Here is a 13,861-nt window from a genome sequence, read left to right as displayed (position 1 = left end):
TCTCTCTCTGCCTCTCTCTCTCTCTCTGTCTCTCTCTCTCTCTCTCTCTCTCTCTCTCTCTCTCTCTCTCTCTCTCTCTCTCTCTCTCTCTCTCTCTCTCTCTCTCTCTCTCTCTCTCTCTCTCTCTTTCTGTCTCTTTCTCCTTCTCTTAAGCTCGTTCGACTACGTATCTCTAATCAGATTCCTCTTCGGTATCTATCTATCTATCGCTCCTTTTTCCTCTCGCCTTCCACATCCCAGAGCATCTAACTCTTCCAGACGGTACAACGTGATCACAGACGCCCTTGGGAAGTGCCCGCCGCTACACCTCCCTCCCACTCTCCCCCCTACCCCCTTATCATGGCCACGTCGCCGTCGGGCCTCAGCCATGCATGTGGCCCAAGTTGTCATGCGCAGGAGGGAACGGGGGGAGGGGGGGGAGGCGGTTTACTGTACAAGGCTTTTGCGAGGATGTTTTATGGATGTTAAGCTGTTGTTTTGTGCTACGGAAGCTTTGGTGGGTTGTGTGTGTGGGGGGGAGGGGGGTATGTGTGTATGGGGGGTTATGTTGAGGGGAACACATAAATAAATTAACATGCGTGAAAAAAAAGGAATTGAATTTTACGGTTTTACCATCTGATGAGGAGTATAGTCTGGATCGAAATGTCATCTGTTAGTTTTCCTTTACTAATATGCGTTTATGTTTTTTTAAGGGGTTTAGGGAGGATCTGGGCCTTTTAAAGATGTTATGGTACTAATTTGCTATTATTCAGTTGTTAATTCTTATGTGAGATCGAAGTGATATAGAAAAAAGACGACGGTTTTCTCCAGGAAAGGATCGAACGAAAATAAGTAGTAAAAGAAAGGTCTGCAATAGTAATAGGAACAAATAATGATATCAGATAATAGAATGATAATAAATGATAGAATGACTGACAGTAAAAGAATATCGGCATGATTGCTGATGGGGAGTGCGCTTCGTGGATCGCGATTGTTTTGCTTGATTTTCGCCGTACGATTCTAATTTATTTTTCCGCTCAAGATAATCATGAACTTGATAGAATGACCACGTAATTATAGGGACAAAGAATGCACGGCAGTCTAACAATAGTAAGTGATGATGATAATAATAATAATAATGATTTTAAGAATGATAATGATAATCATGATCATAATGATAGTAATGATTACAATAATAATAATAATATAAATAATAATAATGATAACAATAACTAAGAAAAAAATATAAAAGCAAAAGGCAGTCTACCACCTTGAACGCCATCTCTTGTCTCTCCGAAACTCCACCTGCTATTTTACCCAAGTCAACGCATCAGCATTGGATATGCGGCCAGCCTGCTTAATAGATTGGGGATTGGCGGCCGTCGATATCCAATCAAGGTTAGGTGTGGATTGTCAACGCTAAAAGCCGGGTCCTGTCTAGAGGCTGTTGCTTATTCATAGTAGTTGGAGAGAAGGCCAAGATCTGTTTGCTTTCGGCGAACATGATGACCTTATTATTGACTGTTTTTTTCCCCATGTGTGATTTTGTCCCCTTCTTCCTGTGCTTGATGTTGCATTTCACTCCGGAGGTAGTTTTATTGACATTTAGCATAAGGTCTTGTTTCCCCGGTTTGTGAAGGACCCTGGCGGGGGAGAAAGGCAAGGCCGAGATTTAGAAAAATGGATGGTTGGTAGTTTTTATAAGGAAAATTCAATATAGAACATTTGTTTATTATTTTACTCCGGCTATTCAAATTCCCATTCCTCTTTATTTTCCCCATCTACCTTATTTGTTTTCTCTCTCTCCTTAATAGCTTATGCAAAAGCTCTCGATGCAGCCAGCAAGCACTTTACAGACACAGCCACAGTTTTGTTGTGATATCTCATTAGTAGCACATAAGCGGTTCAGTGTCCGGGATACCTTTAACACACACTCGCACAAAGACGCTCAGTTGCAACGTCAGAGAACGTAGCACGCGAAGTACAACGGGCGGTCAGAGTAGAGAGAGACTCGTAGCTGTACGTGTAATGGAAACGTAAGAGTGGCAGGGACTGTGTTTGTAATTCTGGGCGCCGGTGATTCTGAGGGGTTTCTGTGCCGCGCGTTTTTGTTCTTGTTGTTGTTGGTGGTGGTGGGGGTGGTGTTTGGTAGTGGGTGGCTTGTGTGTTTGTTGGTGTTTTTTTTCTTGCTTTTGTACTGTGTATGTATCGTGTGTCTTCTTCATTTTGCCTCGGCTGTTGGGGTTGTTATCACCACGGTTCGTTGTGGGGATGTGTGTGTTTGTGTTTGTCTGTATATGTGTATGTATATGTGTCTGAGCCTGTGTATCCGTGTTTGTGCGTGAGAGTACACGCATGTGTTTTTGCTTTAATGCTCGTGTCTACCGACTCGTAGCTAAACAAGACACGACTGTCGTATCCTTTGATATCAGCTGATCTATTTATCCTAATTCTAAATGAATGAGATTTAAATATTTATTCAACGATAATCACCCCAATCGATCACCATCACGAGTCAGGAATGAGTTACAGGTCCTTTTTTTTTCCTCTCTCTCTCTCTCTCCGTTCCTAATGGTGATTATTCTTGACACAGCGCGGCAGAATAGAGGAAGCGCAATCACCTGATAGCTTTTCGCAATTAAGTTTTAAAGCAGATATCACAGCTGATCACGATGATGATAATGATACTGTCAATATGGCTAGGGAAGTGGATCTCATTTCTGGGTAGTTAGGAACGGTTTAAATGCTCGTTATAGTGCGATTAGGTTGTTAGATTACAGTTGAAACGCCAAACTGTAACGTGGTTGATTGTAAGCAAAAATGTATTGTAAATATACTGTTGTTGTTGTGGTCATTGTTATTACTGTTGCTGTCGTGATTGTTTCAATTTTCTTCCCTGTTACTTATTCTCTTTTGTTATTCATTGCTGTTGTTGCATATTATTTTATTTGTTGCAATTGAGTGCAATTACTATTGTTACTCTTTGTTAGTGCCATTTTATTTAACTTGCATCCTGGAAAATGTCATATAATTTATCTTCCAGTACGATATGGAAACCCGAAAGAAATCTCGTGCAAGCTTGTGCAGGATTGGCAGGTCGCCAGCGCCTCCGGGAATCTCGTGGTCTTCTCGGGAAACGTTCATTAAAAAAAGAAAAGAAAAAAGAATGGAGATAGCCGGATTTAGGCAGACAGGGATAGATTTTGTCATTTCTTCGTTTCATCTTTCTTATTCTTATTCTTACTATTAACATTATAATGACAATGATAATAATAATAATAATAATGATAATGATAATTATGATAATCGTAGCAGTAATAATGGCGATAGTGATAATGATGATGATAATTATAATAATGATAATGATGATAATAATGATGGTATATCAATAATAAGGAAGACAGTTTTGCCATAGACAGTTTGATTGATAATAGTGCTTTATATCTGATGAAGAGCAGATCAATATTAATGTAAATAGAAATTAATTTTAATTCTTGTTGCCTATTGCGATCATAGTTGTCATCGCCTGCCAATATTGGTGTCATGTCAAGCGAAATGAGCCCTGCCACACGCAGCAATTCAACGTCATAACTTGGGGTGCTTCTTTCGGTCACACACACACACACACACACACACACACACACACACACACACACACACACACACACACACACACACACACACACACACACACACACACGCACAAGCAAGCAAGCAAGCAAGCAGTATATACTCCTTACACAATATAATTTCAACATTGGTTATACAGTTACAACCAAGTTGGTGTTTCCTAGATATTCAGAGGACTATGGTCGGCATTTTCCTTCTGTGTTGTGGGATTTTTGGTCTTGTGTAGTTCGTTGGCTGTCAGTGCTTGTTTTTTTTTATGGAACGTAATATTAATGTTTGATTGATCTTTCGTATATGTAATTTCGAAGAAGGAAATGAATGTTGGTATTTGAGAAACCACAATACACAAGAATATCACACACAAAACATTATTAAAAGATGAGATATTATTTGCATACATAGATAAATCAACTCGATAAAGTTATGACAGATTATAGCAAGATTTATAGTTGTTTTTATTATATGCAATGAATCCAAGAATTTATGCAATCACGTAACTGAAGATGAACGAGCTTTTCTTCCCTCCTCGTGTTCAATCGTGTTCAGTTCTAGTATTTCACCGCATGGCATATAATCCTCTGTATCTGTCAAGAGAACCCCCTCTTCTTTACTTCTTTATTGAGTGCGGAATCAAAGGGAGATTTGCATATAAAGTGATCCAGCGTTTGGTCGTGATGAATGAGTTGTTGTAACTAGCATGAGATTAGTCCATATTATTGGGTTGTTTGGGATTTTCATTAGCTGATGGTGATGAACTATTTTTGCTAATAGGACTGCTTCGATATGTATAATGGGTTGGTTTGATGAATAATGCTATGATTGATCGTTAAAGATATGAGACTCGCTCGATTTATGTTGCGTCGCGTTAACGATGGAAGTGCGACAGCAAAGGCCATTAGTTGGAAGAATGTGGACTGACGTATCAAGGTTGCATCGTAACGGGTAAATCCTTTTTTTTCTTGCAGTACCGAAAGTGCATATCCGAATATTCATTTAAACTTATGACTCATTAAGGTTATTGCAATTATCAGTCGGCTTCTTATAGTTCGGGGGAAAATACCGCTCACGTCACAGTGGAAATTAATGGACATTCCTCGTGGAGTTTTCCATTCCGAGAACACCCCCCGCCCCCAAGCCAGAACAAGATTAGAACTCGAGCGACGTCATCGCCCAGAAGCGTGGTCATCGCCAGACACACATTTCGCAAGATGCCCAGAGGCCACAAGTTTCTCATCCCTCCCCCTGGAAGAGGAAAGAGGGAGAGAGAGAGATAGAGAGAGAGAGAGAGAGAGAGAGAGAGAGAGAGAGGGGGGGGGCCGACAGACAGGCAGAAACCGAGACCAAAGAAAAAAAAAGATGAACCGAACCCAAGGAGCGAGGTGACCTGACCCAAAGACCTTGAGTCGAGATGCGGTGGTGGGCGTCTCTGAAGCCCCTCCTCCCCCTTCTCCTCCGTCTTCCCCTCCTCCTCTTCCTTCTCCTCTTCTTCTTCTCCTTCTTCCTCCTCCACCTCTTGCTCCTTCACACCTCCACGCTAATTTTCCGACCTTACACTCAGGAAGGAGGCGGTGGGGAAAAAAACTCGTTGTTGCCAAGGGTCGGGGAGGTTGGAGGGAGAAGGTGGGGAGAATATGAGGAGGAGAGGGAGGAGGAGAAAAAGAAGAAGAAGAAAGAAAAGGAGGAGGGGAAGGAGGACGAGGACGACGACGACGACGACGAGGAGGAGGAGAAAAAGAAGAAGAAGGAGAAAGAAGGGGAGGAGGAGTAGGAGAGGGGGAAGGAAAAAGAGAAGGAGGAGGAGGAGGGAGCGTTGCGTCAGACAGCCGCCGAAGAGAGTGGTCTGGCGACTCCCACCAGAGGCTAAGGTCGCGTAGTCGCCGAGGTAGGATAAGGTGGACTTCTGAAGGTGGTGATGGTGGATGCTAGATGGGGTAGGACAGAGGTGGATGCTAGGTGGATGAAGGTGGGTTGAAATTTGGGTCGGTGGAAGATGGGATAAGGATGGTGCTCGATGGAAGAAGTGGTTGTATGCTTGTCGGTGGATGTCGAAGCACTGGGTGGAAGAAGATTTCGGTCTGCTAGTGGGTGGAAGAAAGGGTTATTATGGTCTTCAGTAGAAGTTGGGTTTCAGTATTGAGTATGATAGTGGGTGGACGAGCGGATGGTGTGGATGATTTAGTGAGATGATAAAATATTACAGTGGTCGAGGTGGATGAGGAAATAGTCTAGTTGTAAGTGGATAAGTGGATGATCAAGCAAATCAAATCAAATACACGACGATGATAAATGCCATTACAAAACAAACTATAATAATAATAACTATAATAACAACACAACTGCACAAGGGACAAAGACAACAAAATAAATAAACAGACAAACGAAGAAGAGTGCTCGAGAGCAAGACGAAACAAAATAATGCTCGGGGATCATCGATTCTCGGTTAATCACAAAATCAACCGTATTGAGTTTCACGATCATTTAGACCGATTACCCGAGATGTGGTGGTGTGGTTGGCGGTGACGACGTCGCTCCGTGATGACTGGGCAGTACGTTCGATGACGGAGGTGACGGAAGTGAGTTTGGAGGAGGAGAGGGAGAGTGGGAGAAAGCGAAGGAGAAAGAGAGAGAGAAAGTGAAGGGTAAAAAAGAAAGTAAGGGAGAGAGTGACAGAGACAGACAGACAAACAAACTAGCAGAGACAGGCAGAAAAAATCAGACAAACAGGCATACAGAGAGTATAAAGAGCCTAATACGTGTTCCGCAATAGAAGTAGAAGCTAGAATGTAAACTTGTTATTGGGGACACTGCGTTCAGCACAGGCTCTTTAATCAGCAGTCGAACCATGCGGCAGTGATCGGGCCTGGCATTGCGAGAGGGAAATGTTGTGAGTGTAGGGTGAGCTGATGAGCTTTGGAATGAGCTTCGAGTGTCAGCGGGGAAGCTTCGATGTGGTGGGAGAAGGTTTGTGGGTCATGCTATCAATGTGATTTTATTTTTATTTTTGATTATAAATGAGAGAGAGAGAGTGAGAGAGAGAGAGAGAGAGAGAGAGAGAGAGAGAGAGAGAGAGAGAGAGAGAGAGAGAGAGAGAGAGAGACACTGATCCGAAGTAGGAAATCTAGTGGTTGGTTCTTCGTCGCCCCCTCCGGCTATCTCGGCAGCTAGGCTACAGCGTCTCCATTGACCTCGATTGACCTAATCGGTGGTTCATCGGTGGCTAGGGGGTCGGTTATTTCCCTTTGGTTTTCTGTTCTTATGGGATACTCTTTAACCACCGCTTATTCTCGTTTAGTTTCGCTTTTGCTCTCTGTATGTCTGTCTGTCTGTGTGTTTCTCTCTCTCCTCCTCTTTCTCTTTTTCCCTCCCTCCCTCCCTCCCTCCTCCCCTTCCCTCCCTGTTCTCCCATTCCTTCTCAGTCCCATCCACCCTCCTAGTTTTATCTTCCTCTCTTTCCCTCATTCTCTCTCATATTCTTTCTTCCTCTTCTGTCCACTTCATTCTCTTTTCAAGGCCTGGAGTGTGCTCGAATCAGACATTGGGAATAGGTAGGAACGGTTTAAAAAAATGTCTAGGATATAATTCCAATTTCTTGCAAGAATGTGAAAGGAGAGGGCTCTTGTCAAGTGCTCTTGGAAGATTATTGCAAAAATGAGTTGGCGTTTATGATGTTATTGTAGTTGTTATTGTTGTTATTGCTGTGATTGTTGTTGTTGTCGATTTTAGCGTTTCTTTTTTGGGTATTTTTATGATATTTTCTGTTATCGTCGAATGTCGTTACTTCTTCAAAATCGATTTTCTCAAAAGAAAGAGCAGGCGAAAAAGAATGTCTTTTCACGTCCGATTTTACGTTCAAGAGAGATAATACCCAATAGAGTGGACTCATGGGAGACTCAACCCTAAGGTAAGGAGAGCGTAAGGGTGATCACGCGGAGGTCGATCATGTGAAGAGCGACTTAATGGAAAGAAGGCCATCGAGTTGAAAAGGACCAAGAGTTGATGGCCCTCTCATGAACGAGTGATGGAGAGAGGAGGGGAGGAAGGAGGAGGAGGAGGAGGCGGAGAGATGGAGGAGGAGGAGGATGGGGGGGAGGGGGAGGGGAGAGGGACAATCGTATTGTGTCTTTTGCCTTGCGTTGATCTAAGTGGGAGGGGGAGGTAGGGGTGAAGGGAGGGGGCGGAGAGATGGAGGAGGCGGAGGATGGGGGGGGAGGGGTAGGGGAAGGACAATCGTATTGTGTAGAGGTTGATCTAAGTGGGAGGGGGAGTAGGGTGAATGGAGAGAGAGAGAGAGAGAGAGAGAGAGAGAGAGAGAGAGAGAAAGAGAGAGAAAGAGAGAGAGAGGGGGGGGGGGCGAGACAGTATTAGATACAGGCAGACATAATCACTCAAAAAAACATAATAGGAAGAGTATCTCTCTGAACATGCAGAAGGCCTACATATCCTTATTTAAATATTTACATCCCACTATTCTTGAGGTCGCCGTTGTAACTCTCGCAAGATAAAACTTAGAAAAAAAAAACACGTGGCTCTCTGCCCCGCCCCCGTGTAGCCGCGAGGAAGGCAGTCGTGTTTTTGCACTTCGCTGGTGGCGGCGTCGGCAGATTTCGTCACGATGCGTGCAATATCGCAAGATTTTGCAAACCTTGACGAGTTTGTGTGTGTGTGTGTGTGTGTGTGTTTATGTGTGTGTGTTTATGTGTAAATGTGTACGTACGCTTGGTTGTGTTCATGCATGCGTGCGACGCACGTCGTGTGTGTGTGCGAACCGCTTCTTAGATGGACTCTCGTTGTCTCAGATTTAGTCTCAGAAGAAGAATGTTCTTCGGGAAAAAATCATACTCGCTCTTTTACCGATGACCTAACCTTGAAGTTCAATAAAAAAGGAAGAGAGAGAGAGAGAGAGAACCGGACACTTTTACGCCGGCCAAATAGACCGATCCATCCGCAGGCGTTCGCATACGGTACTAGTGAAAGTCGTCCATCGGCTTTGATCTCTGTCCGCACCCGAGAAGTTCGTAATCTAATCGATTTTTCGTAGAAGTGCTAGGAATCCAGTCTCTTTATCTCACTTCTTCCCTTGTATTCTCGCAAGGAAATGTGGCACGGTCAAAGGGGGCGTTATGTGGGGGTGGGAGGAGATGGGGGGGGAGGGGTGTAGGTGAACTTGACCCAGGTTGTAGTAGCTGCAGTGCCGCGGATTGAGGAAGCCTTTTTTTATGTGTCTGTGTGTGTATGTTTCATCACCTCATTCTTCTTCTTTTTTCTTCTTCTTCTTCTTCTCTCTTCGCCCCGTTTTAATTTTACGCTCTTCAGTGAGTTTGATCTTGACATATTGTGGGTTACTGGGTCAGCTGGATTTTTGGATTTTGGGTCAGTAAGTCGGGGTTACTCTTATCTGTTTGTGTGCGCGTGTGGGGGTGGGACGAGCAAATGCCCTAGCGATTGAAAGAAAAAAGATACTTTTATTTTGGCCTTTTGGAGACTGAGTTGCTTCAGAGAGAGGTTTGGTTCAGTCGGGGTTGTGAAGGAGTGGTTCAGGTTGTGCAATATGCTGTAGTATACTTGCATTTTTATGAGTGTTCTGATGTTATTCCATTCACGACCTGCTTGTTATTCTATGAGTTCTTTTCGTTAAGACTAGTTCAGGCGAGGTGTGATTGTACCCCGGATGAAAAAGGCGTGTAAGAATGCAGTGCAGTAGGTTACGCTATGTCTCTATGTCACCTTTTATCACCGTTCTGGATTTATGGAGGCCTGGTAATTTGTTTCTCACCCCACCCTCTTTCTCTCTCTCTATCTCTATCTCCCGCCCTCTCTCTCTCTCTCTCTCTCTCTCTCTCTCTCTCTCTCTCTCTCTCTCTCTCTCTCTCTCTCTCTCTCTCTCTCTCTCTCTCTCTCTCCTCCCCTCCCTCTCCCTCCCTCCCTCCCTCCCTCCCTCCCTCCCTCCCTCCCTCCCTCCCTCTCTCTCCCTCTCTCCCTCTCCAGCGCGTATGCATGTGTATGTATACGACAGCATAATTTTTCTCACTTTCTCTCGATTTATCATGTTTGCTGGTGATTGTGATGCCAAGGAGAAAGCTCGGGATCAACACTGCCTTTCGATCACGGAGGCTTTTAACAGGACGGACTCTGGAGCGGCCGAGGCGGTGTCGCATTACCGATTGTGTTTACACTCGTTGAGGCGGCCGAAGTTTTGTTCGTGTGGCTGTCCCGTCCTTTCTCTCTCTCTCTCTCTCTCTTTCTTTATATCTCCCTTTCTTTATCTCTCTCTCTCTCTCTCTCTCTCTCTCTCTCTCTCTCTCTCTCTCTCTCTCTCTTATTTTCTTATTCTCTTATTCTCTTTCTCTCTCTCTCTTTCACTTTACTCTGTTTTACATGCACAACTCTGACAGACAAACCAATTGACCGAAGATACTGACCATTTTTTCACCCCCTTCCCTCCCTATCATCCCATCGCCTCCCTCCCTCCCTCCATCCATCCATCTCCCTCTGCCTCCCCGCTCACTCCAAACACAGCGCCGGCCTCGACCTGTTTCCCCCTCCCTCCCTTCCCCCCTCCCCTCCCTCACCCTCTCCACCGGTGTTGACCCTCGTTTAAGTCATAACATTCCAGGGCGAGAAGGGCACAGCCAAGGTAGAGCTGGTTGGCACTGATGCTAGGTCGCCCGGCGGGTCATGAACCCCGTTACCCATTTACCTCGGGTCAGCTGATCGAGCGTGGTGGTGGCATCGCGCTGGCTTGCACGCGGCCGTCCGTTCTTTCTTTCGCCTTGACTTGTTTCTCGTCTGTTGGGCTTTTGATTTTTTTTTTTTTGGCGTGTGTGTTTGTGTGTGTGTTTTTGTTTGTGGTTACGTGTTGCTAATAAGGGAATGGAGGTTGGAGAATGGAAAGGAGAAATCGACTTTGTTTTGGATCGGTGTTTTTATATATATATATTTTTATATCTGTTTTGTATTTAAATACCAATCTACAATTCATAAGGGCAAGGGTGAATGTTTACAGAATTTGCTAATCTAATGTATTTGGGTGCACAAGTTGACTATTAAAGTGATCATAACTCTTGATTACGATCATTTCTAAAACTGCACATAATAGTAAATAAAAAAGAAGAATACCGTGCAGGTCACAATTTTCTTCAATTATGAAATTCATGCTTATATAACAAAAGATTTATCCTGTTGCTATTATACAAATACAGACAGACAGAGGTAGAGCGACACACAGAAGATAATAAAACTACTGACCTATCGTAACTAGTCCCACGGAAATGTTGCACTCTTGGCATCGTTTGCAATGTAGGCACATGTCGGTCTGCAACTCGCCCTTGCTTTTGCATGTGTTTCATAACTGTGAGCAGTCGTAAGTGTGTCAAGGGCGGCTGTTTGGGTAGAAGGGAGAGCAAAGGAAGGATAAGATAAGAAAAAGGGGAAAGCGAAAGAGGAGATGAAAAGGGAGGGAAAATGGAGAAGAGATTAGGAAATAGAAAGAATGAGGGGGAAAGGGGGGAAATTGACTACATTTGTATGAGAAACCAAACTACGGTACGCAGAGACAGTCCAAATATGAAGTGTAATACATCCATAGGTGCTTGCAACGTCACGATTTATTGAATCTCGAATTTTAATTGTGTTTTATCCCCATGCAAGCAATTGCAGAAACGTCTGATAGAATAGAAAATGAAAGAATATTGAGAGAAAGAAAAAATAATGATTAGATAAATAAAGAAAAGGAGACACTAGTGTGCGTATCGACTGAAGTAACTGTTTAGTTTGCATTCTCGTTGGGTCTCTATGGGACCTGCCTGCCTGTATGCCTGTAGGCCATTCGCATGTCTTTGTGTTTCCCCTTCAAGTCATGGTCTCTCTTTCTCTCTCTCTCTCTCTATCTCTCTCTTTTCCTCTTTTTCTGTGTCTCTCTGTCTGTCTATGCCTCTCTCTCTCTCTCTTTCGCTCTTTCTTTCTCTCTTTCTCTCACTTCCTCCCTCTTTCCTTCTCTCTCTTCCTTTCTCTCTCTCCCTCTCTCTTTTTCTTTCCCACTCTCTCCTTTATTATCTATTTCCCTTTATCCCTTTTCCCATCCATGATCCCCTTTATCCCGGGTTCGAAATCCCGCAAAGAGTAATTACTTCACCTTGATATTTCGTCCCATAAACACAAGCCGCGTGGAAGAGCCAGAAACTTTCACCGTCGTCGACAGTGTGTGTAGTAGGTCAGGTCCCTCACAAGGCGGCGTGCCAAGCCAGGACGCATTCGTGCCCCCCTCTCTCTCTCCCCTCTCTGCTCTCCCTCCCTCTCTCTCTCTCTCTTCTCTTTCTTTTCTCTCTCTCTCTCTCTCTCTCTCTCTCTCTCTCTCTCTCTCTCTCTCTCTCTCTCTCTCTCTCTCTTCTCTCTTCTCTCTCTTCTCTCTCTTCTCTCCTCTCTCTTCTCCTCTCTCTCTCTCTCTCTCTCTCTCTCTCTCTCTCTCTCTCTCTCTCTCTCTCTCTCTCTCTCTCTCTCTCTCTCTCTCTCTCTCTCTCTCTCTCTCTCTCTTTTCTCTGTCTTCTCTCGCTCCTTTCTCTTTTTTTTATTTCTCTCTTGTTTTTCTTTCTGTTTTATTTCTGTCGTCTCTCTTGTTTCTCCTCTTTTCTCGTCTCTCTCACTTTCTCCTCTCTCTCTCTTCTCTTCTCTTTTTTTCGCTCTTCTCGGTAGCATGCCTCTTCACCTGTTCCCTCTCTTCTCTCCTGTTTCTGTTTCTCATGAATATCTTCTATCTTCCCTGTTGTCTCTTCTCTCTTTTTTCCTTCATTTTCCCCGTGTATGTATTTCTTCTTTTCCTCTTGTGTCTCCTTTACCTCCACCTCCCCCCCCCACACACACACACCTTTCCCCTCCTCGCATGTCCCTCATTGACCTGACTCGAGCTAAGCCATGGCACTGGGCACTTGCATGGGGGGGGAGGGGGGGATTAGGTCACTGGCGCGGGGCAGTGACCTTATCTGGTTAACGAGTGGAATGCCAAGGAGAGTGGGAAAGATGAGATTGGTGTCGGTGGGCGTGTGTTTGTGTGTGTGTTTGTGTTTGTGTTTGTATGTATGTGTTACTTGTCTGTTTGCTTCTTTGTGTGTGTACGTATATGTATGTGTTTGTTTGTGGGTATGATTAGAGGCCTACATTGCGTATATATATGTTATGATCGTATGTGTGCTTATATGTTTGTGTATATGTTTATTTGATTTTGTCTATTCATTTGTCTATTTGTGTCCGTGTATTGATTTACGCGTACGTGTATGTGCACATTTAACAATCAGGTGTAGCCGCGTATCGGTGCTCGAGCTACCAAATAACTCTCCATGAATGATGGATGATAGAGTTTGGCATGCACATGGCGCCTATGTTGCATGCATAAACGTGAATGCTTTAATTAAAGAGGTTTTGAGGTGGTTGGGTGGTGAGGTAGTGGTAAGGTGGGTGATGTTTAGATTTGTGGTTGGTGGTAAGATGTCTGGGAGGTGGTAGGATGATAAGTAAGTGGTTGTGTGGGCAGTGTTAGTTAGTGTGGTACGGGGAGGGGGGGGTAATCCAAGGAAGAGGATGATATGCAAACCAACCTACAAACAAATACAGAATCTCGCGATCTTTAGAAGAACAGAGAGATTTTTTTTTTTTTAAGAACCTGTTAAAAATGAATTGAAAGAGTTTATAGATAAAAAGATCTTTATATCCAACATATAAGTGATGAAAGTGTTTGTAAGTGTAAAAAAAAGAAAGTGAAAAATAGCAGAAAAATTGAATTAACGGGGAATTAATAAATCTTGCGTAATTAAAGTATAAGTTAATGCAACCGTGCAACATAAACGGCCTTAAACGATGAGATAATGAATGACGGAAATTTGAATACTAATAGTGCCAAAGTATATATTCTCATAATAGATAAATAACTAAATGAACGGAACAACAACACAATATGTTAGATAACAATCTCTAGCAGAAGAAAAAGTAGATAAATAATAGAATAGATAATGTCAAATGAAATATTATCATGATAGTTAATTTTATGGAACGTACTTACAGACATAGCAATTATTTTTTATGAATGAATTAGTTTTTGTTTACATTGCCTTTGTTCGTGCTTTATTATTAATTCTGTCTCTTACGTATGCGCGTGTTGTTTGTTTGTTGGTGTGGGATCATGTATTTATGTATTTATGTATTTATGTATCTATGCATTCTTGTAGCTTCATCTTCAGCTGTAACTCTTTCATTTATTCTTTCT

Source organism: Penaeus japonicus, unplaced genomic scaffold, assembly GCF_977035675.1.
Source record: "Penaeus japonicus unplaced genomic scaffold, GWHDUDI00000001_assembly GWHDUDI00000008, whole genome shotgun sequence".
NCBI lineage: Eukaryota > Metazoa > Arthropoda > Malacostraca > Decapoda > Penaeidae > Penaeus > Penaeus japonicus.
Note: the sequence above shows the minus strand (reverse complement) of the source record.